Consider the following 22,639-nt stretch of genomic DNA (forward strand, 5'->3'; position numbering starts at 1 on the left):
ATCCCTAGTATCTGTAGCTGCATTGTTCAACATGAGAGGATACAACTCATCATACCCCTTGGATATTTTCTCTACTGATTGGAGTCATGTTTGGAATTCTATGCAGTGACATTCATTTTTAACAGTTTGCGAAATACTACCAGGAACAGAAATTGTGATCCAGCTGCAACTAAGCGATAGCTTTCAGCACAGAAGAAAGTATTTGAATTCATTATGACCCGAATCACTCCTGAAAAGGGCAATACAATTTGCCTCAGTCCATAATGTTCTTTCTCGAACATCCTGAGATGTATTATCTGTATTTCTTCAAATTTACCACAGATTCTGTTTCAATCACCCTTTCAGCAACACGCATGACAACATTTCGGCATTCTTAGTCCCCCTGTAGCCTCCGTTGCACGTGTGCATTGTTAGACGATTATTTGTTTGTGTGCCTGCTTTTTTGCTCAAATGGTTAAAGGTAAGTTGGTGTTCTTTTGTCATCAGAGCTATTGCCTCCTCATTCTCATCTTCCTTGTTTTATCCCTCTGCTGGAATATTTAATTTGTTGACATATCTGAAATATGTTGTTGAATGGATTGGGTTTTGTAACATGGCATTCCCCATAGACCATCTACCAATACTGTTGCTTGTTCAGACAGTTATTATCTTGCAGAGTGGAAAATGCAGTTTGAAAGCAATGGAACATTATTGATGAAGAAGTTGATGCATAAATTGCTGCGATCTTCCAAACTACAAACTCACCCTCAATTCTTTCTCGGTCAGAGCATTATGCCGGCGCAAATGAATCGTGTTCTCAATGGGACTTCCAAAACCATGGAATTGAATTTGCATGTTGATTTCTTCTTCCCTCTTCAGAAATGCAATGTCGTATCGTGATGAAGCTTCCAAGGCAATGATTGTGTCCTTCAATGAAGGGAAAAGTGACTTTTAGATTCATGGAAATATTTCAGTACTTCCACATACATGAAATACAAACATTCTCCCTGCATGCTGACCCAACTCCGCAAGGCTAGGGCATGACCCAGTCTCATTTTATCGTATCTTTCCGATTTTACATGCCACGGGATAATCATTCAGGTGTAACAGAAATGTTGATCATGGAAATTTATCACCGTTTTAATAAATAATGGCAAATTTTCAACATCTTGCAAGTGTATGAAGGCTCAATCTCATGACACCTTGCCTGCTGCACAAAGACATTCTTACACTGCTTTGAGTGTTAGGGCTCAAACAAAACACAATCATTACACAAATGCATCAACACGCTACTTTCAATAGGATCTGGCGCAGGCTTGGAGGGCCGAAGCGCCTGTTCCTGTGCTGTAATTTTCTTTGTTCTTTGACCAGATAAAAAGGAAAAGGGAGGTGTATAACAGTCATCAAGGGAACAAGAGTCCCTGTGGACGCACTAACGTCAACCAGGCCAACATCCCCAGCACTGAGGCACTGACCATCCTCGATCAGCTACAATGGGCTGGACACTTCATCTGTATGACTGACACGAGACTCCCCGCATGTTCTCATCCCAGCTTCAAAACAGCAGGCGAGACCCAGATGTGCAGAGGAAGCACTCGGTGATAAACTCAAGTCCTCAATGGCGAAGTGCGACATTCCTGCAGACACCTGGGAATCGCCGGTCTCAGACGGCCGAAAGCCTGAAGAGCACCTGGGAAGGCATCAAACACTTTGCGGCTTGCCTTTGGAAGCAGCGGAAGCCATGCAGCCACACCAACACCTCCCTCACCCCATCCCACGACTGCCTTCTGCCCCGAGTGCAACAGAGCCCACGGTAGCTGCATCGGTCTGTGCAGCCGGCGATCAATTCAGCCTGAGAGTGGGAGAGTGTCATCCATATCTGCGAGAAACCACCATGATGATGATGATGTATAGTGTGCAGGGGCATCTCGTCACAGCAAATCAGAGAACAAATACAGGGCAACAGAACACTGGTGACCAAGATTAGGATGAGGGAGAATCTCAAAATCTTCTGCAAGTGTCTCAGAGGGAAAGAGAAAACCCAGGGAAAACCAGGTCTCATTAGGGATGAAGAGGCAAATGAACGGTTTGAACTGGAGGGCAATGTCAGGTGTTAAACGAGAATTTCACATCAGCTTTTACATGTGAGAAGGAGCACACAATTCTCGGACAGAATTAACAGAGACTGGGGAGATGTTCGGTGTTTTGGTGAATTTAAAATTGGACAAATCCCAGGTTTGGATGAGGTGTATGCCACGATGCCCAGGGAGATGAGAGAAAAAATTCCACTCGCCCTCATACAGAGCTTTCAAAAGTACCAAAGGACTGGAGAACAGGTAACATAGTTCCACTTATCAAAATGCGTGACAAACATAAAGCAGAGTATTACAGACCGGTGAGTATCACATCAGTAGATAGGAAAATATTGGAGAAAATTCTGAACGGCAGACGTAATTTCCATTTCAAGAAGTGGGGTCTGATCAGCGACCGTCAGCATAGCTTTGTCAGAGGGAGGTCACGCCTCACAAACTTAGATGATTCTTTCAAAGAGGTGACAGAGTGTGCAGATGGGAGTTGATGCAGTGAAAATAGATTTCAGCAAAGACTTGGACAGGGTCCCAAATGGGAGCGTGGCAAAGAAGGTAAAGCTCGGGGGGTCCAGGAAAATACAGCAAGTCGAATCCAAAGTTACAGATTGGTCAAATGGGCAGGTCAACGGTAGATGGAATGTTAACCCTGATCAATAAGGCAATTTGGACAAACTAACAAGGCAAGGAATCATTCAAAGAAATGCCAGGACACTAGGAAGATCAGAGGAATGGTGTGATCTTGGGGTGCTTGTCCACAGATTCCTGAACATGGAATGGCAGCTTAAAGGGACAGTTCAGAAAGCATATGGCTCAAGAGCTGTGCAGGACTTTTGTTAGGCCCCAGCTGAAGTGCTCAGTGCAGTTCTGGTCTCTCCATTATAGAAAGGAGGTGTTTGCATTTGAGCATGTGTGGAGGACATTCATCAGGATGTTCTGAGGGGGTGAAGCATTTTAACTCTTGGGAGAGTCTGGATACGTTTGCGTTAGCAATAACTGCCAATGCTGGAGTCTGAGATCACACAGTGTGGAGCTGGGGGAACACTGCAGGCCAGGCAGCATCACTGTTGCCGATCTCTGATTAAAGGTCTAGGCCTGAAACATCAGCTTTTGTGCTCCCGAGATGCTGCTTGGCCTGTTGTGTTCAGCCAGCTCCACACTGTTCTCTTGGATTCTCCAGCATCTGCAGTTCCCATTGTATCGAGCATCACTGTTTTATCTGGATAAGGTTGGCTTGTTTTCTTTCGAGTAGAGAAGGTTGAAGGAGGTCCTGAAAAAATTGTTTAGATTAATATGGGTATAGGCGAGGTAAAAAGAAGGTCCATAATGGGGTCGGTCGGGGGGCGGTGGTGGTAGAGGAAGAGATACATACATTTAAGCTAAAAGCTCAAGGACAATGCCAAAAGGAAAAGTGATGCACAGGCAAAGTGCATGTAAGAATTTAACCAAGGATTAACACCATTGAAGAGCTGGAATTTGTGCCAATGCACCAAACCTGCAGATGAAAATGCAGTGTCCAGTTTGATTGCAAACTGCAACAACCACCAGTTCGTAACATGATCAATGGAAATATCTGAATGCCTGTTGTTGTGATCTCAAGCATTTACCTGCATCGAGTGAAATCCACCACCATAGTTCTGTTGCATCGTTAGCCACCTCACAATCGGTGTTGCATAGTCAATATCGTTCCTTGACAATGCTTGAAGCAAGGCATAAGCAGTGGTTTCCACAGTCATCGCAGAAGCCTGTGCTGCTTCAATTGGATACGGCTTCTCGTCCTCCAACAATGGAGGCTTTCCGGGAACCAACATAAGAATCTGTCATTTGTTAAAGGGATTAGCTGAGAATAAAGTTTACATCATATAGATTTTTGTTTGCATTTCACCAACACAACAATGGTTTTCTGGTCAAGATCCACCATTGTCTCACCACTGATGTCTATAACATGCTCCATACTTCCCGCTCAGTGATGGGTCCTTTTGTTTGGGAAAAATAGGCACCTTCGAATGCAAATGAATCAAGATGAGCTTGAGTTTCTCATCAGGCTACATGGCAGTTATTACAAGATGTTACGAACAAAAGGTGAAGAGGCAGATCAAACCATTCAGAGCATCAGTCTGGATGATCTTCTTGCCCTCATCCTGAGGAGGCATCACAGATCTTAACTTACTCGCAAATCAAGTTATTTCACGCAATGACAAGACTGAATGTTCGGGATACTGCAAATGCCATGGCACCTGGCAGCATCCGACAAACTGTATTGGAACAATGTGCCCCAAGGTCAGCACACCAACAGTAAATGTTTTCCAGTACATTTTTAAACACTTGCGACACTCACATTTCAGAGAAAGATGACCTATCATGTAATAGTCAGACAAATTGTGCTGACCAATTATGGCCTCAATGTATTCTCAATCATCAGCAAAGTAATGCAACATCTGGATGACAGTGCTGTCAAACAGTTGCACACTAAGGCTCAGTTTACTTTTCGTCAGGCTCACACTTCTCATAACCTCATTCAGGATTTACCACAAATATGATCAGAGATCCTGAGCTTGAAAAGGAAGGAAAGTGCAATCTGTCATTTCCACCCTGGCAACTTCTGATTGAATGTGGTGTGAAGCAGACGAATAGAAAATTGAGTCAGTGGCATTCACTGGATACCTGCACTGGTTGAAGTCATGTCTTCATTTGAACCAAAGTGGAGACATGAATGTTCATTGAATATTGTCCAGGTGTCCAGCAGAATTCATGACTTTTCCAACAGTGAAATCAATGATGAGAAAATACAGTGAGACTTGCACAACGATCAGGCTTGGCCTGATAAACGATAAGTAACATTTGCACCACACAAGTGCTAAGCAGCAATCAGCTGCAACAAGAGAGAATACGACCACATCACAAAATTCCATGTCCTTACCTGAACATCATCCTTACATTTTTGTTTTAAATGTACAAGTGCTATCCAAGCCACGCAAGGCTATGCGCCAGGTGTTGGAAATGAGGTTAGAAAAATTCACTGCTTCTCTTTGACTGTCACAGAATCCGTGAGCTTAAGAATTTAATTAAGTCTATCCAAGAGAGTTTCTTGACACAGTATATGGATAGAAGATGGGCCATGCTGGACTTTGTCCTGGTCAGGTAACTGGTGAGAAGGGTGGGAAAGCATTTTGGAAATAGTGATCACAACTCCTTCAATTTTAAGATTGCTATGAAGAAGGATAAGTCAGGACCTTGGGGGAGAGTAAATTATATCAATTTTAGGTAGGAGCTGGGGAGTGTTAATTGGGGGGAGCTGTCACATTTGCCATATGGGAATTGTTTAAAGGCCTGCTTACGAGTTTAGGATCAGGAAGGAGGAAGGACAAGGATGGCGAGGTAAAGACCCTTGGATAATTGGGGAGGTTGTGAAGTTAGTCAAAAGGGACAAAAACAGAAATATGTCAGGTTTAGGAAACTAAAATCGAACAGGGCCGACATTAGAAAAAGCAGAAAAAGAAAGGGCGATGAAATGACCTTGGCAAGGAGGGTTGAAGGAAATCCCAAGGCATTCTGTGCATACATCAAAAACAAGGGGATAAATAGTGAGAAAGTAGGATCATTCAGGATAAAGGAGGGAACTTGTGTACGGAAGCAGAGGATATGGGCAAGATCCGAAATGAGTACTGTGCATCACTATTCACTCAGGCGAAGGGTGTGGAGGATAGTGGGATTTGTGTGGAGCATGCTCATATGATAACAGCATTTTGAGATCAAGAAAGAGCATTAAGGTGGATAAGTCCTCAGGACCCAATGGTATCTACTCAAGGATTTTGAGAAGGGTGAGAGAGGAGATTGTCGGGGCATTCAGCAATATCTTTGTATCCTTGGTAGCCACTGGAGATGTACTGAGGACGAGCAAGTTGCTAAATGTTCTTCTTCTGTTCAAGAAGGTAAATCGGGTCAATCCAGGAAACTATAGACTAGAGAGTCTCTCATCGTTCATTGGGGAGCTATTGGACAGAATTCTTAGGGATTGTATTTATCTGTATTTGGAACAGCACGGCCCAATTAGGGACAGTCAGCATGGCTTTGTGCCGGGCAGGTCATGTCTTACTAAATTGATTGAATTTTTTGAGGAGGTAACTAATGTGATCATTGAAGATAGAGTGGTGGATATTGTTGACATGGATGTTAGCAAGGCTTAAAACAAGGCGCTTCACCGTAGGATCATCCAGAAGATTAAGATCCATGGGGTCCGTGGTCACTTAGCTGCTTGGATTCACAACTGGCTTGCCCAGAGAAGGCAGAGGGTGGTGGTGGAAACGTGCTTTTTAAGCTGCAGATCCAGGACTATTGTGTTCTGCAGGGATCTGTACTGGGACCTCTGCTGTTGTGGTATATATATAAAATGACTGAGGTGACAAGATAGATGGATGGGTTAGTAAGTTTTTAGACGATAGAATGATTGGTAGAGTGGTAGTTAGGGTAGAAAGTCATAAAAGGATACAGAAGGATACAGATCCATTGCAGAAATGGCAAGTGAATTTTAATCCATTAAGTGTGAAGTGCTCCACTTTGGGAAATTAAATGTTAAGGAAAAATATACAGTTAATGGCAGGACCCTGAGCAGCATTTGTGTACACAGGGATCTTGGGATTCAGTTCATAGCTCCCCGAAAGGGGCCACACAAGTTGATAGAGTGGCAAAGAAGACGCATGGCTTGCTTGCCTTTATTAGTTCGGGAATCGAGCACAAGAATCAGGATGTCATGTTCCAGCTTTAGAACACTTTGGTTCGGCCTTAAGTATTGCACTCTTAAGAATTGTATCCAATTCTGGTCGTCATGTTACAGGAAGGACGTGGAGGTTTTGAATACGGTGCAAAAGAGGTTGCCTGGATTTGAGGGCTTGAGCTAGAAAGGAGAGGCTGGAAAGACTCAGGCTGTTTTCTCTGCAGTGGCAGAGGTTGAGGGAAGACTTGATAGAGGTTTACAAATTTATGACATGCATAGACAGATTCTGACTGTAACCCTTCTCCCAGATTTGAAATGTCTAAAACTGGGGGCATGTATTTAAGGTGAGAGGGGGAAAGTTCAAAGGAGATGTCAGAGACAATTCTTATATACAGAGAGTGGTAGGAGTCTGAAAAGCACTGCCGGGATGGCTGTGGAAGCAGATACAATAGGGCCGTTTAAGACACTTTTATATACGTACATGAATATACAAGGAATGTAGGGATATGAATCAAGGACATTCAGAAGGCTTTAGCTAAATTTGGCATCATGTTTGGCACAACATTGCATGCCAAAGGGCCTGTTCCTCTGCTGAAGTGTTCTTGGATCTATGTTAATCAATGTGACTGGAACCGTAGATCAGAGACAATAGATTCTACAGCAAGTAGACTTCTCAACGTCTGTCCACTGCCGATAAACTCCAAATCCGGGTGCCAATGAAATACTCTTCACTCAGCTGAACGAGTGCGACTCAGACAACACTATCGATAAACAACAGCAATGCAGTCAAATCATCCCATTGATTGATCCCCCTTCTTACGTAAGGATATAGGAAAACAAGTCAGCCATTCAACCCTTCAAACACTTTCTACCATCCAATGAGGTTATAACTTAATTGTGGCCTACCTCCATAATGCCTTTGGTCCATATCCCTCAATACTGTTTTTCCTTTCGGTCGAACTGAAAATTTACAATTAACAATGGATCGACAATGAACTGTTGTTTGAGATGGGGAGTTACAATGAGACAATGCACCAATTCATCAAACTCCTTCCACAGTACCTGATAATTGTGTGAACCCTACCACCCAAAAATATTTAAACAGCAGCTCCAGAATCTGCATGTTCCCTGTCAAAATCAGCAGAATCCTGATCTGGAACTGTATGACTGTTCCTTCATTTCCACTGAGTAAAAGCAATTCATCTCCTGTCCTCAGTAGTTCATTAATATATTCATACCACGTGCATTGCAGCTATTCAACAGGCCGATTCTCCACAACCTTCTCAACAGCAATTCTGGATGGATAGCAAATGCAGCCCAAGAAAGCAACATCAATGACATGCTCGTGAATTTTAAAAATTATAATGACAATATTTGCGGATTATAACAAATCTCCGACTTCATGACGTCTCAAATCCATTCTCACCCTCTCCCCACTGCTTGGATGTGCATTCATGATTGTGATTTACAAAGAACAGCAACTAATTTGAAACAATTCACTTGCAAAAATAGAACAGAAATCTAGTTTTGTGCAAAACCGATGCAAAACAGATAGTAGCGGATAGCGAAGGGGACTGTTGGAGAATGCAGAATATAGACAGATTGGAGAGTTAGGTGGAGAAATGGCAGCTGGAGTTCAATCCGGGCAAATGCGAGGTGATGCATTTTGGAAGATCCAATTCAAGAGCGAACTGTACGGGAAATGGAAAAGCCCTGGGGAAAATTGATGCACAGAGAGATCTGGGTGTTCAGGTCCATTGCACCCAGACGGTGGCAACGCAGGTCAATAGAGTGGTCAAGAAGGCATACGGCACGCTTTCATTCATCAGACGGGGTATCAAGTATAAGAGTTGGCATGTCATGTTGCAGTTTTATCGGACTTTGATTCACATTTGGAATACGGCGTACAGTTCTGGTCGCCACATTACCAATAGGACGTGAATACTTTGGAGATGGTGCAGAGGAGGTTCACCAGGATGTTACCTGGTATGGAGGGCACTAGCAATGAACAGAGGTTGAGTAGATTGGGATTATTTACATGAGAAACACGGAGGTTGAAGGGGGGGACCTGATTGATGTCGACAAAATCATGAGAGGTATAGGCAGGGTGGATAGCAAGAAGCTTTCCATCTCAGAGTGGGGGGATTACTAGACGTCACAATTTCAAGGTGAGAGGGGAAAAGTTTAAGGTATATGAGTGGAAAGTTCTTTATGCAGAGAGTCGTGGGTGCCTGAAACGCGTTGTCAACGCAGGCGTTCGAGGCGGGCACAATAGCGTCATTTAAATGTATCTAGACAGAAACATGAATGGGCAGGGAGCAAAGGGAACAGATCCTTGGAAAACAGGCGACAGGTTTACATAAAGGATCTGGAACGGCGCATGCTTGGAGGGCCAAAGGGCCTGTTCCTGTGCTGTAATTTTCTTTGTTCTTTTCCTCTTTGAAACACTTTGAAGGCTGGCTATCAGCTAGACAACAGCAGCGATCCCTGGGATTGGTCATTAGAAACATGAAGGAGTTTCCAACATCAATTGGACAGAGAGCGTATATGAAGATTCAAGTCACTATTTCATCTACAACTTTCCACTCACACCGGTGAAATGCCCTTTCAGAACTACAGTGCACGTTAGTCCAGAACATGCTGCACTCAAGCCACTTCCATTTTTCCACTTCCTGAACTACAATTTGATCCCTTCATTTCCTGGTTTGTTTGCTTTTATGTTTTTCTAGTCTTGAAGATTTCTACAGTACAAATTTACAGTTGCCCTATTTTAGAAGGATATTTTTAAGCAAGAGTGGGCACAGAAGAAATTTACCAGATTGTTGCTGAGCATGGAAGGTTTCAGTGATAAAGGAGGGTTGGGTCAGCTGGAACTTTTTTCACTGGAGCAAAGGGGATAAAAGGTGACCTGATCGAGGTTTATAAATAGGACAAGGCTGAATGGATATGGGCCACGAAGAGGCAGTTGGGACTAGTTTAGTTTGGGATAATGTTGGACCTAAGGGCCCATTTCCACGCTGTACGACTATGACTCTATAAAATAGGCTGACAAGGTCAAGTAACACATACCGTACCAAAACGAGTTAAAAAAAGCACAGCATCCCCTTCAAATTACATCTCACCACAGGACAAGTTAAGGCCAGGCTACTACATAGAACAAACATCAACACTGCATCTCAAACCTCCACTGGAATTGAATAGTTTTGCATTTATCTTGATAAGTGAAACCACATTCTGTTCTCCAACCCTCTGGTACTTCCCTTGTGAGAAGAATTGAAAAACTGGTCAGGGCCACTGAGATTTTCTTTGAGGTAACAAGGTGTACAGCTGGACGAAAACAGCCGGCCAAGCAGCATCAGAGCAACAGGAAGGCTGACGTTTCAGGCCTAGACACTTCTTCAGAAATGGAGGAGGGAGAGGGGGTTCTGAAATAAATAGGGAGAGAGCGGGAGGCGGATAGAAGTTGGATAAAGGAAAAGATAGGTGGACAGGAGACAGGCAGGTCAAAGAAGCATGGATGGAGTGCAGGTGGGAAGTTAGGGAGCAGACAGGGCAGTCCAGAGAGGACGAACAGGTCAAGGGGGCGGGAAGAGGCTAGTAGGGAGGAGGTGGGGGTGGGGCTTGAGGTGGCAGGATGGAATAGGTGGGTTGGTTTTGGGTTGCGGGAGCAGGAGGGCAGATTTTGAAGCTTGTGAAGTCCACATTGATACCACTGAGCTGCAGGGTTCCCAAGCGGAATATGAGGTGCTGCTCCTGCAATCTTCTGGTGGCACTGCAGGAGACCCAGGATGGACATATAATCTGAGGATTGGGAGGGAGAGTTGAAACGGTTCGCAACTGGTAGGTGCAGTTCTTTCGTGCATTAGTGACTTGCAAAGGTCCCGAAGCCTCCGCTTGGTTTCCCCGATGTAGAGGCGGCTACAATGGGAACAGCGAATACAGTATATCACATTAGCAGATGTGCAGGTGAACATCTGCTTGATGTGGAAATTTCTTCTTGGCGCCTGGGATGGGGGTGAGGGGGGAGGTATCGAGACAGGTGAAGCACTTCCTGCAGTTGCAGGGAAAAGTGCCGCGTGTACGGGGTGCTGGAGGGGAGTGTGGAGCGCATAAGGGAGTCACCTAAGGGTGGCGAGGGAAAAAATGTCTTCGGTGGTAGGGTCAGAGTGCAGATGGCAGAAGTGTCGGCGATGATGCATTGAATCCGAAGGTTGGTGGGGTGGTACGTGAGGGCGAGGAGGACTCTGTTTTGGTTGTTGTTACGGGGAGCGGGTGTGAGGGGTGAGTTGTGGGAAATGTGGGTGACCCGGTCGAGGGTGTTTTCGACCACTGCCGTGGGGTGGGGGGTAGTTGCGGTCCTTGAAAACTAAAACTTCTCTTTCAAATCCTCCCACCTCCTACAGGCCAAGTGGGTGGCCAGGGTATCCACATGGGCCCAAGCTCTGCCTGCCTCTTTGCAGGTTACATGGAACGATCCCTCTTCCGTACCTACACTGGCCCTAAACCCCATCTCTTCCTCCGTTACATTGATCACCGTATCGGCGCCACTAATGTGGTATGCTGCAAAATGTGCTATGTGGTAATCCTTTCACCATGTATATTTCATAATCAAACAACAAACTAAAGGAAGACAACAAAATGTGGGGCTGGATGAACACAGCAGGCCCAGCAGCATCTCAGGAGCACAAAAGCTGACGTTTCGGGCCGAGACCCTTCATCAGAGAGGGGGATGGGGAGAGGGCTCTGGAATACATAGGGAGAGAGGGGGAGGCGGACCGAAGATGGAGAGAAAATAATATAGGTGGAGAGGAGAGTATAGGTGGGGAGGTAGGGAGGTGATATATCAGTCCAGGGAAGACGGACAGGTCAAGGAGGTGGGATGAGGTTCAGAGGCAGAAAATGGAGGTGCGGCTTGAGGTGGGAGGAAGGGATGGGTGAGAGGAAGAACAGGTTAGGGAGGCAGAGACAGGCTGGGCTGGTTGTGTGATGCAGTGGGGGGAGGGGACGAACTGGGCTGGTTTTGGGATGCGGTGGGGGAAGGGGAGATTTTGAAGCTGGTGAAGTCCACATTGATACCATTGGGCTTCAGGGTTCCCAAGCGGAATACGAGTTGCTGTTCCTGCAACCTTCGGGTGGTATCATTGTGGCATTGCAGGAGGCCCAGGATGGACATGTCGTCTGAGGAACGGGAGGGGGAGTTAAAATGGTTCGCGACTGGGAGTTGCAGTTGTTTATTGTGAACCGAGCAGAGGTGTTCTGCAAAGTGGTCCCCAAGCCTCCGCTTGGTTTCCCCAATGTAGAGGAAGCCACACAGGGTACAATGGATACAGTATACCAACTGCACCTCCCAGTCGCGAACCAATTTAACTCCCCCTCCCATTCTTCAGATGACATGTCCATCATGGGCCTCCTGCAGTGCCACAATAATGCCACCCCAAGGTTGTAGTAACAGCAACTCATATTCCGCTTGGGAACCCTGCAGCCCAATGGAATCAACGTGGACTTCACCAGCTTCAAAATCTCCTCTTCCCCCACCGCATCCCAAAACCAGCCCAGCTCATCCCCTCCCCCCACTGCAACCCAAAACCAGTCCAGCCGGTCTCCGCTTCCCTAGCCTGTTCTTGCTCTCACCCATCCCTTCCTCCTACCTCAAGCCGCACCTCCATTTCCTACCTACTACCTCATCCCGCCTCCTTGACCTGTCCGTCTTCCCTGGACTGACCTATCCCCTCCCTACCTCCCCACCTATACTCTCCTCTCCACCTATCTTCTTTTCTCTCCATCTTCGGTCCGCCTCCCCCTCTCCCCCTATTCATTCCCGAACCCTCTCCCCATCCCCCTCTCTGATGAAGGGTCTACACCTGAAACGTCAGTTTTGGTGCTCCCGAGATGCTGCTCGGCCTGCTGTGCTCATCCAGCTTCACACTTTATTATCTTGGATTCTCCAGCATCTGCAGTTCCCATTATCTCCTGGGGGTTACCACTGACTAGAAACTCAACTAGGCTTGGCACACAAATAGATTGGCTACAAGAGCACATCAGAGGCGAGGAATACTGTGGTGAATAATTTACCTCTTGACTCCCTAAAGCCTGTGCATCGTCGACAAGACACAAGTCAGGAATATGATGGAATACACCCTTCTCGCCTGGACAGGTGCAGCTCCAACATTCAAGAAACTTGACACCTTCCAGGACAAAGCAGCATGCTTGATTGGTCCCACATCCTTTCCCACGACTACTGACACTCAGTAGCAGCACTCTGTACTATCTACAAGATGCACTGCAGAAATTCACCAAAGACTCTCAGACAGCACCTTCCAAATCCACTACCAATTCCATCTAGGACAAGCACAGCAAATACATGGGAACACCACCACATGCCTGTTCCCCTCCGAGCCACTCAGCATCCTGACTTGGAAATATATCACTGTTTTTTTTCCACTGTTGCGAGGTCAAAAGACTGGAATTCCCTCCCGAACAGCATGCGGATTGCAGTGGTTCAAGAAGGCAGCTCACCTCCACCTTCCCAAGGGTAACCAGGGACGGGCAATAATGCTGACCCAGATAGTGATGGCCCACGTCCCACAACTGAATAAAAATAAACATAAGAACACACACACAGTAACATGACAACGACTAGAAAATCTGTTTTTTTTTGTTTGCTTTCATGATACTTATTGTGGGAATAAATCCCAGCCAGATTAGCAAGAAGAATGTCCATGATTACATGTGGGATTTTTTGCATCGAGCTGAGAGGGTTAATGTTTCATCTTAATTACAATACCTCAGGCAGTGTAGCACTCTATATGTCGTCCCCTGCTGTGGGATTTGAACCCCTGAACTACCAGGCAATATATCTCATAAATTTCACTTCTGAGGGTAGGAGATAATAACTTGCAGAAACTATCCTGATGTATCAATGGATTTCCCCTGAGACACAGAACCTTTTCATCATGTTTGTGCAGAAATGACCAAGTTTCTGCATTCAAAGGACAAGCAACAGCTAACACTGCTGGAGAGACTCAGAGAGAGAGAGAGAGAGAGAGAGAGAGAGAGCACCAAAAGATGAAAGCGCCATGTGAAGAAATTTCAGTGAGAAATGCAAAAACGTTCCAAATGAAAATTCAAACACAGAAAGCACAATTGCAGTATTATACTGAACGCTGAATTTAATGGAAGTGATGGACATTAGGCGAAGAAAAAAAACAACACTGAACGGTTTGTGTTTTGTATTTTATAGCTGTACTAGCATGATAGATTTTCATACAGCTCCTGGTCCATTATTAATTGGTGGGTTTTCAGTGATGGTAGCTATACCCATATTTAAAGCCCACCTCTAGCTGCCCGCAGTGAATTGTATTGAATTATTTATTGTCACTTGCAGTGAATAATACGGTAAGATACAGTGAAAAGCTCCAACTGTTTCCGCAATACAGTGCCATTATGGATGGTCTGAGAATAAAAAGAGTAAAAAGAAAGTTTTTGTTCCACTGCCTCCAGGATGACTCTGAGCCGGCTCACCAAAGACATCTGCACTGCCAGCCCTCTTGCGCCATCTGTGCCAGGTCCACCAACATAGGTGTCGCCACTCTTCAGGAGCCTTGCCACGGGGCTCACATCACTGTCACCAAGTCCCGTGCTCAACACATAATCGCCCCACATACGGGAATTCCCGACTGCAATCCGTCGCCACCTTGCCAATAACCAGGGGTCCCTGCTCCAGGCCTGCAATCAGCGGTGCCTGCCCGCACTGCCACCTTGATGATGCCAGGAGTTCCCACTCTAGGCCCACCACATCCAGGAGTCCCTGGCTCTGCTGGCGACCACCTCGCCAAGAGCCTCGCTCTGGCTGCCTTCACCCAAGGTGTTCTCTTGCCGGTGCCGCCATCTTGAAGCGTGCACAGCAGCTGCTGGCCCCACGTGAGGACGTCCCTGATGCCATTGCCATGGTTTCTGACTGCCAGGAAGCAGCTACCAGTCTTCACGTGGCCCGTGCTCACTGCAACGTCAATCCGGGTGACTCACACGTCAAAAAGATAATCCAGGAAAAAAAAGCAGAAATAAAAAGAATAAAAAGTGAAAGAAAACAGATGGGAGTGGGTGAGCCCCAGGCAAGAGCCCAGACACAACCCTGCTACTCCCTCCTACAAGCAGTGCAGTGGTTTCAGGCACTTGAAGAGTTTGAGTAACAGGCTGAGGTCCAGTTCCTGTTCCTATCTCAGCCAGAGATAACAAGGTGTAGAGTTGGATGAACACAGCAGGCCAAGCAGCATCATAGGAGCAGGGTAGCTGACGTTTTGGGCCTAGGCCCTTCTTCAGAAATTTATGAAGAAGGGCCTAGGCCCGAAACATCAGGTCTCCTGCTCCTATGATGCTGCTTGGCCTGCAGTGTTCATCCAGCTCTACACCTTGTTCTCTCAGATTCTCCACCATCTGCAGTTCCTACTGCTTATGTCAACCATCTTGTGTGGAAATGTTGTTCACTGCAGAAAATACAACAAATGCAGACTAGCGTGGTGGCTTGCCTGACAGATATCAGGATGCCATTTAGGAGTTTGCGACAAACCAAAAGCTTTTGTCGTCATTTCCTGATGCCAGTCTGTTGTTTCCGGCATGCACTGAGAGACCACTTACTTACTGATTTTCAATCATGAAGGAGCCACGGGTTTCCATGAAAGACACTTGGAACATTGAAGGCAATGCCAGAGGCTCATGTCTTTGGAGTGTTCTGCCAGTCATGTCTAAAATAGACCAGCAGGTGAAGCAAAGTGATAATGGGAACTGCAGATGCTGGAGAATCCAAGATCATAAAATGTGAGGCTGGATGAACACAGCAGGCCCAAGCAGCATCCTGAGATGCTGCTGGGTCTGCTGTGTTCATCCAGCCTCACATTTTATTATTAAGGTGAAGCAAAGGGCAGTTTTCAACCTTAAAAGCTCCAACACGCAGCCACAATCAGCAGCTCTCACTGCACAATGGACGGTTCCTGCTTATTATTTCACGTTTGGAGTGCGCTCTAATGAGTACAGTTCATTTTTAATACACGAATTATTTCAAACATCAATTCAGAATGCGTAAACATTTTTGCATTAATTCAGCTTTAATTGGCCAATTTGCTCTCATAACAAGCATTGTTGCAAAACAATCTGACCCAGATCTGAAAGATTAAAACATCCTGTAAAAGCCAACACATGAGAATTGTTAAGAATGATATTTACTCGTTCACATCACCCATTTGGATCTTTGCAGCTCTTAAAAAGGTGAATCCTGCTCTCTGTGTTTAAATAGGGTTCCAGTGGATGCTTCTGTTGCTGGTCATGAATGCCTCTGTTGGCATTGCAGAGATTTGACTGCTCTGCGCTAACCCTCTACTAATTTTGCATTTATGGGCCTTATATCATACTAATGTACCTATCACAGCAACTTTATTCAGAACTGCAGATCATCCAGCTTGTTTAAATCTGAGCAAGGTGAAGAACTTTGAATATGGGAAAAGAAAAGCATACTTTGTGTATCATTGTCAGCTGTTTATCTCTAGCATTAGAAAGTTAGGCAGTTCTGAACAGTTTGATTAGAAAAGTAGGTCAATCATAATTTCTATTTAAAAAATGGACCGAAAGAGTGGGCACTGCAGGGGATAGGGTGCTTTATTTCCCCATGAGAAGAAAGAAAGCAAAAAGGGGAAAAAATCTCGGCAGTTATGATTCCATTATTTCCCACTCCCAGACTTAGAGTTCCACTACCTTGAATCAGTATTCAACAACCTTTTGTCATCCAACCATCCTGAGAGACTAATTGGAACAGTCTTAAAGAAAAACTGCATTAGTGCAATGCTTTTCACAAGTTCAGGGCATCTCAAAGCAATCAAAGCCAATGAAATACTTTCTGAATTGTAGTCACCACTGTAAAGTAGAAAACAGCAAACTACTGCAAGCAACAATGTAACCATGTTTTGGCCATGAAAACACAAATTTTGATTGTATTATGATAACTGTTGAGCTCAATGACATTCAAAAAGAAAGCCAGAATTCCATTTAATAGTTAAAAACAGTAACACTACTGAAACTTATATTTTAAAACCTGTACTGCAACAGATGACCAAAACACCATTGATTAAGCATTATTATGAAAGACAACTTAGATTTTGAACTACAAAAAGGATCATTTGCCTTTTAAACTTACCCACACATTGCACATTCCATGCACATTGTAAACCATATGCAGTAGCTCCAACCCTACAATGGATTTGTATTTCCATATTTTACATTCTAGCAGCTTCAAGTGGCCCTCTCCAGGTACTTCCCTCAATTTTTATAGTTTCCTAATCCACCAGGAGTAGTAAAGTCTATCTCAATGGATTTTCTTCCCCGACCATGTCGAGACAAATCTCCTGCAATCTTTATATCTCTATGCCTATGAAATGCATCTCTTCAACTAGAGTTGGTCTCATACCACAGCCAGTTCACAAAGTCAAGTGATAATGGGAACTGCAGATGTTGGAGAATCCAAGATCATAAAATGTGAGACTGGATGAACACAGCAGGCCCAGCAGCATCTCAGGAGCACAAAAGCTGACGCTTTGGGCCTAGACCCTTCATCAGAGAGGGGGATGGGGTGAGGGTTCTGGAATAAATAGGGAGAGAGGGGGAGGCACACCGAAGATGGAGAGAAAAGAAAATAAGTGGAGAGGAGAGTATAGGTGGGGAGGTAGGGAGGGGATAGGTCAGTCCAGGGAAGACAGACAGGTCAAGGAAGTGGGATGAGGTAAGTAGGTAGGAGATGGAGGTGTGGCTTGGGGTGGGAGGAAGGGATGGGTGTGGTGCAGTCGGTGGAGGGGACGAACTGGGCCCAGTTCGTCCCCTCCCCCCACTGCACCACACAACCAGCCCAGCTCTTCCCCTTCACCCACTGCATCCCAAAAGTTTAGGGAGGCAGAGACGGGCTGGACTGGTTTTGGGATGCAGTGGGTGGAGGGGAAGAGCTGGGCTGGTTGTGTCGTGCAGTGGGGGGAGGGGACGAACTGAACTGGTTTTGGGATGCGGTGGGGAACTAAAAAAAAATTATACAGGTTTTAATCAAACAGAGACACAAAAAAGGAGTGGGTTGGAGGTGACGTTGGTGGTAGGAAAGAGCTCAGAGGGGCAAAATCAAATGATGTTACAAAGGGGGAATTGGGCAGGTCTGACTCTACGTTGTGGATAAGTGATTGGAAGCTCATCTCAGAGTCACATATGACACCACCGAGTGCGCAAACAGGCTCCAGCCTCTGACAGATGCCAGGAAAAGGAATCTGTGGCCAGGAAGCGTAGTTTGTTTTGGGTTTGAAGATAATGGTTTGCATTACAGAATAGAATCACGACAAAAGGGAGATGAAAAATCGAGCACAATATCGGATTCCTCATATAACGAAAATCTCATAACAATGACGTGATTGCAAGCTTTCAGGATCTCTGCCATATATTCATTAAGTGGTCATGGAAAACAATGTTGCATTGTTTGGATACAAGTGCATTTTTACAGTAGAAACATTAGAAAAAAAATTATACTGCAATATAGACAGATTAGAGAGAAGTTAAAAATAGTCTTCTGAACTTAAGTTGATGAAAGCTCCGTTAAGCCGATGGTTATGGATCTGTGCCGTTCTTTGCATTAAATCTGTCAGTGCTGGAATTTCACAGAATCTCAAACAGGGCTTTGGGTCAGCTTGGATTGAGGTGAAGTCCAAGACAAATATACAGCTATTATCACAATTCTCCAGCACAAAATAGCCACAAAACATGTGGAAGCAAACAAGACCCCATTTTCTGTTGTCAAAATTGGTTCTACACCAACAGAATATACAGATGCAAAGACGGCATTCTGAAAAGATTCAACACTGACCAGTGGGCCGTCTAAAAACTGGATTGAGGCCATTGGCTATTGTGTGTGAACAGTCCTTCCACCTCTCAGGAAGAAACTTGTGAAAACGGCAAAGGAAATGAGAATGCTTCTTGGCCTGTAGCAATGTAGAACCAATGAGATAAAGGAGAAAAATTGGGTTTCTGATATACAGCGGAAGGGGCAGTATGGTGACTCAGTGGTTAGGCCTCAAGTGCCAGAGACCCAGGTTCGCAGATGAGTGTCTGTGTGCAGTTTGCACGTTCTCCCTCTGTCTGTGTAGGTTTCCTCCAGGTGTTTTGGTTTTCTCCACAGTTCAAACAAGTGCAGGTTAGGTGGATTGGCCATGCTAAATTGTCCATAGTGCCCAGGGATGCGCAAGCTGGGTGGGTTAACCATGGGAAATGCAGGGTTACGGTGATAGGGGGTTGGGTTTGGGTGGGATACTCTTTGGAAGGTCAGTGTGAGCTCAATGGGTCGCATGGTCTGCTTCCATTCTGTGGGCATTCTACGAACTGAATTATCAGTGAGGAGGACCTGATCTTCAAACTTTACATGAGATAAATCAAAACATCTTCTAGCCACACTCTGATAAATGAGCACATATCAGAAATCAGCTTTTAGCATACAAGAGCAGCTACAGCTAAATGCATTGTTACTGTTGATTACTGGCTTTAGATATGTAGAAGTAGTACATCCAACAGATTTTCATGTAGGCAGTGTGGTATTCTGCAAAGCTGCATTTGGTCAGTTGATGAGGACACTACTTCTACAACCTCCTCTTAAACAAGCAGATCTCTGATCTCCTACAACTCAGGCCTTGTGTGCAAGCCTTACTCCTTTGACCCATTGCTGGTCAAGCATTTAGCCATTTCCAACCTGAGGTTTGGAATTCATTCCAGAGACCTCTTTATCCCCGTCTCCTCCTATAAGATACTTCTCAAACACTTTCTTTCACTCAGTATGGCTCCCTGTTTGATTCTGCTCCTCTGACATGCCTTGGGGCTTGGTAGCTATGGCAAAGGCACTATACAAATGCAACTTTGATTACAGATGGCAAGTGAATGTGAAGTGTACAGAATCTGTTAGTTCGTGCCAGTTTTAGCAGCTCTGCTGATAGGTTCCTAAAGATTAGCCCTTAGGATCATCCAGACACTTGACTGCATTTACTTAATCCTGGAAAGCATCATTTTGGTCCACTTATCAATAACATTCACACTCGGAGAGAAACAAAAAATGTTGCCAAACCAGAAGTTTGTTGATTTAACAAAACAGAAATAAATCAAGAGTTAAAGAAAAATCTGCTCTCATAAAGACAGATCAGAATATCTGTTTATTTGACAATCATCCAGGACTCTAAGGGCACAGATCTTCACCTCGTCATTGAGCTAGCTAGGAAAACACATTGCATTGAACGGAACTAATTACAATGGGAAACAAAAACACTTGTCAATAGAAGGGTGACAACTGATAGTCCGCATGTGACATTGCTGTGTTGCTGTTGCCAGGTCTATTTAAGTCACCGTAAACCTTTAGGCTCCTTGTGTCTTAGAAACAGCAGCAGCTTTCCTGAATAAAATACTACAAAGTCATTAGATTTCTGACAGCCTGGAACAGTAGAGTAGCAAGGCCAGATTTGAAACAATAGCTGGTTGAAAATAGGCCACATAAGAATCTATGCATGAGGTTTTTCTGTACTTGGGATGAAAATCTAATGTCTCATTTAGTTAAAGAACAAAGCAAAACAAAGGTCATTTTAAAAAATTTAAAAATGCAATCAAAGTTCAACAATGAAGAGAAGGAACACTTGCACTCAAACAGGGAAGTTGGTGCTTAATCGTACAAATTGATTGCTTTGGTTTTGTGTGAATTATAATTGCACTTTTACTTCACACTTAATTTTCAACCTTTTGACTGAGGCGGTCAGTCATACACAGGAAAGTTGAGTTGTGTGTGCACGTGCTCCGTTTTATCTGTCCAGAAAATAAGAACAGGAGGCCATTCAGTCCTTGAACTTCTTCCACTGTTCAATTCCATCATGACTGTTCTCTGATTTAACTCCAAAAGCCCAACTTGCTTCAATAAGACTCTTATAAAATCTCAATCACCTTCCAAACTGGTGATCACTACTATTTAGATAAACAAGGAGAACTGACTCATGGGAGCACCACCTTAAAATCACTCACTATACGTACTTGGAACTATATCGCTGCTTCTTTGCTGCTGAGTCAGATCCTTCAAACTCCCTCCCTGACAACACTGTGATGTCCTACACCACATCAAAAGCAGACGTTCAAGAAGGCAGTTCATGACCTTTTTCTCAAGCGCAGATAGGGATGAACAATAAATATGCATTCCAAACTCAAACAGACAAAAAGGATTGATCTCCCACCTCGATAGGTTTTGAGGGGAAGAGCTTTCCAATGCTTTCAGCAACCTTTGTTCAAGAAGTACGTCTGGAACAGCCTAGCTCTGATTTCAAGGTTACACGCTCCTTGAGCTGCAATAGGATGAAACTGACATTGAGGGTCCTGAGCTCGCTGGGCCTGACATCAGTGAGTTCCAGCTGGTTTCAGAGCTCCATGTGTAGAAATTGCATTGTAAATGCATGTTTTGCAATGAGTTCGGAAACCACCCCATCTATCAGCATCACTGAGAGCACTTTCACTGCACAAACTGCCAGCAATTCAGCAAGGCAGCCCCTTTCGCAAGTTCAATAAACAATGATCAGCAAATGTCGACTTTGTCACCAACATCCCATGAGTTATTTTTTTACAAAAACACATTGCAAAACATTGAAATTTCTTTTACCAAGATAAAGATCTTTTACCGCATGACTGTCAACCGGAATTGCCACTGAACATATTCTTGCACTATAATCACACAAGATGTCCAAGTACTGGACTGTTTTCCTCTATTTCCAAAATTTGTTTAATTAAGAAATTGAAGTATTTAAAGAAACACCATTTTCAACGTCCCTGGATTTTTCTCTCACAATCTTCAATCCTCAAGGAATTCCAGAGAAATCCGAGAAGGTTGGAAATCCTACTCTAAGCCATGTTGATTACAGTTCAGCCACATGAAGACCCACAGCAGAAATTTGCAATCCTGAGTAGACATCATCCTCAAATGCAGGGATAGCTGATGATGGTGACTAACAATGGTGGGCTTACAATGGAAGTTAGACAAGTACATGAATAAAAAAGGAGCAGAAGGACGTGCTGATAAAGTGAAGATGAGCAAGGTATGAGGACTCATACGAAGTATAAATAGCAGCTTACCCTAGTTGAGCAGAATGGCCTGTTTCTGTGCTGTAAATTCAACATAATTCTACACAGGAGTCAGGAAATATATCCTGTACGATCAAACATTGAGAAGGCCATGATGAGACTGAGCTGGCAAAAACCAATTCTATCATACTCCCATATTAAAAAAACCTGAAGAGTTCTGAGGAATGGTCACTGGACCCGAAACATTAACTCTGTTTTGCCCTTTGCAGATGCTGCCAGACCTGCTGAGCTTTTCCAGCATCTTTGTTTTTGTTCTATCATACCCTTTCTGGATAGAAACACAAAAAAATAGGAATAGGAGTAGGCCATTCAGCCCTTTGAGCCAGCTCTGCCATGATGATCGTGCTGGTCATCCAACTCAAGTACCCTGTTCCCTCTTTTAACTATACTGTCTCATCCCTTTCACTGCAGGAACTATGCTTGTCTCCTTCTTGAAAATATTCAATGTATTGGCCCCAGCTGATTTCTTTGGCAGTGAATTCCACAGGCTCACCACTCTCTGCGTGAAGGAATCTCTCCTCATCTAAGTCCTAAATGGCCTACCCATATCTTTACATTATCATTCCTGGTTCTGAACTCCCCACTCCTCAGAAATATCCTTTCTTGGGTTTACTCTGCCTATCCCAGTTAGAATTTTACAGGTGTTTCGGATGCACCCCTTCCCCCCACCCACCCCCAATCTGCTGAACAG

At 44.6% G+C, this 22,639-nt stretch overlaps 1 long non-coding RNA gene across 3 annotated transcripts in view; it reads right to left on the minus strand.

The window, feature by feature from the left end:
* The window catches only part of LOC132208033 (uncharacterized), a 188,577-nt gene that overhangs the window by 80,274 nt on the left and 85,664 nt on the right, over window positions 1–22,639 (minus strand). For all 3 annotated transcript variants that reach the window (XR_009444146.1, XR_009444144.1, XR_009444145.1), the window contains exons 4-5: window positions 3,674–3,883; window positions 745–906 (exon numbers count right to left, since the gene is read on the minus strand). This is a non-coding gene — a long non-coding RNA (uncharacterized LOC132208033). The remainder of the gene's footprint in view (window positions 1–744; window positions 907–3,673; window positions 3,884–22,639) is intronic.

The sequence above is a fragment of the Stegostoma tigrinum genome, unplaced genomic scaffold, assembly GCF_030684315.1.
Source record: "Stegostoma tigrinum isolate sSteTig4 unplaced genomic scaffold, sSteTig4.hap1 scaffold_255, whole genome shotgun sequence".
Lineage (NCBI taxonomy): Eukaryota > Metazoa > Chordata > Chondrichthyes > Orectolobiformes > Stegostomatidae > Stegostoma > Stegostoma tigrinum.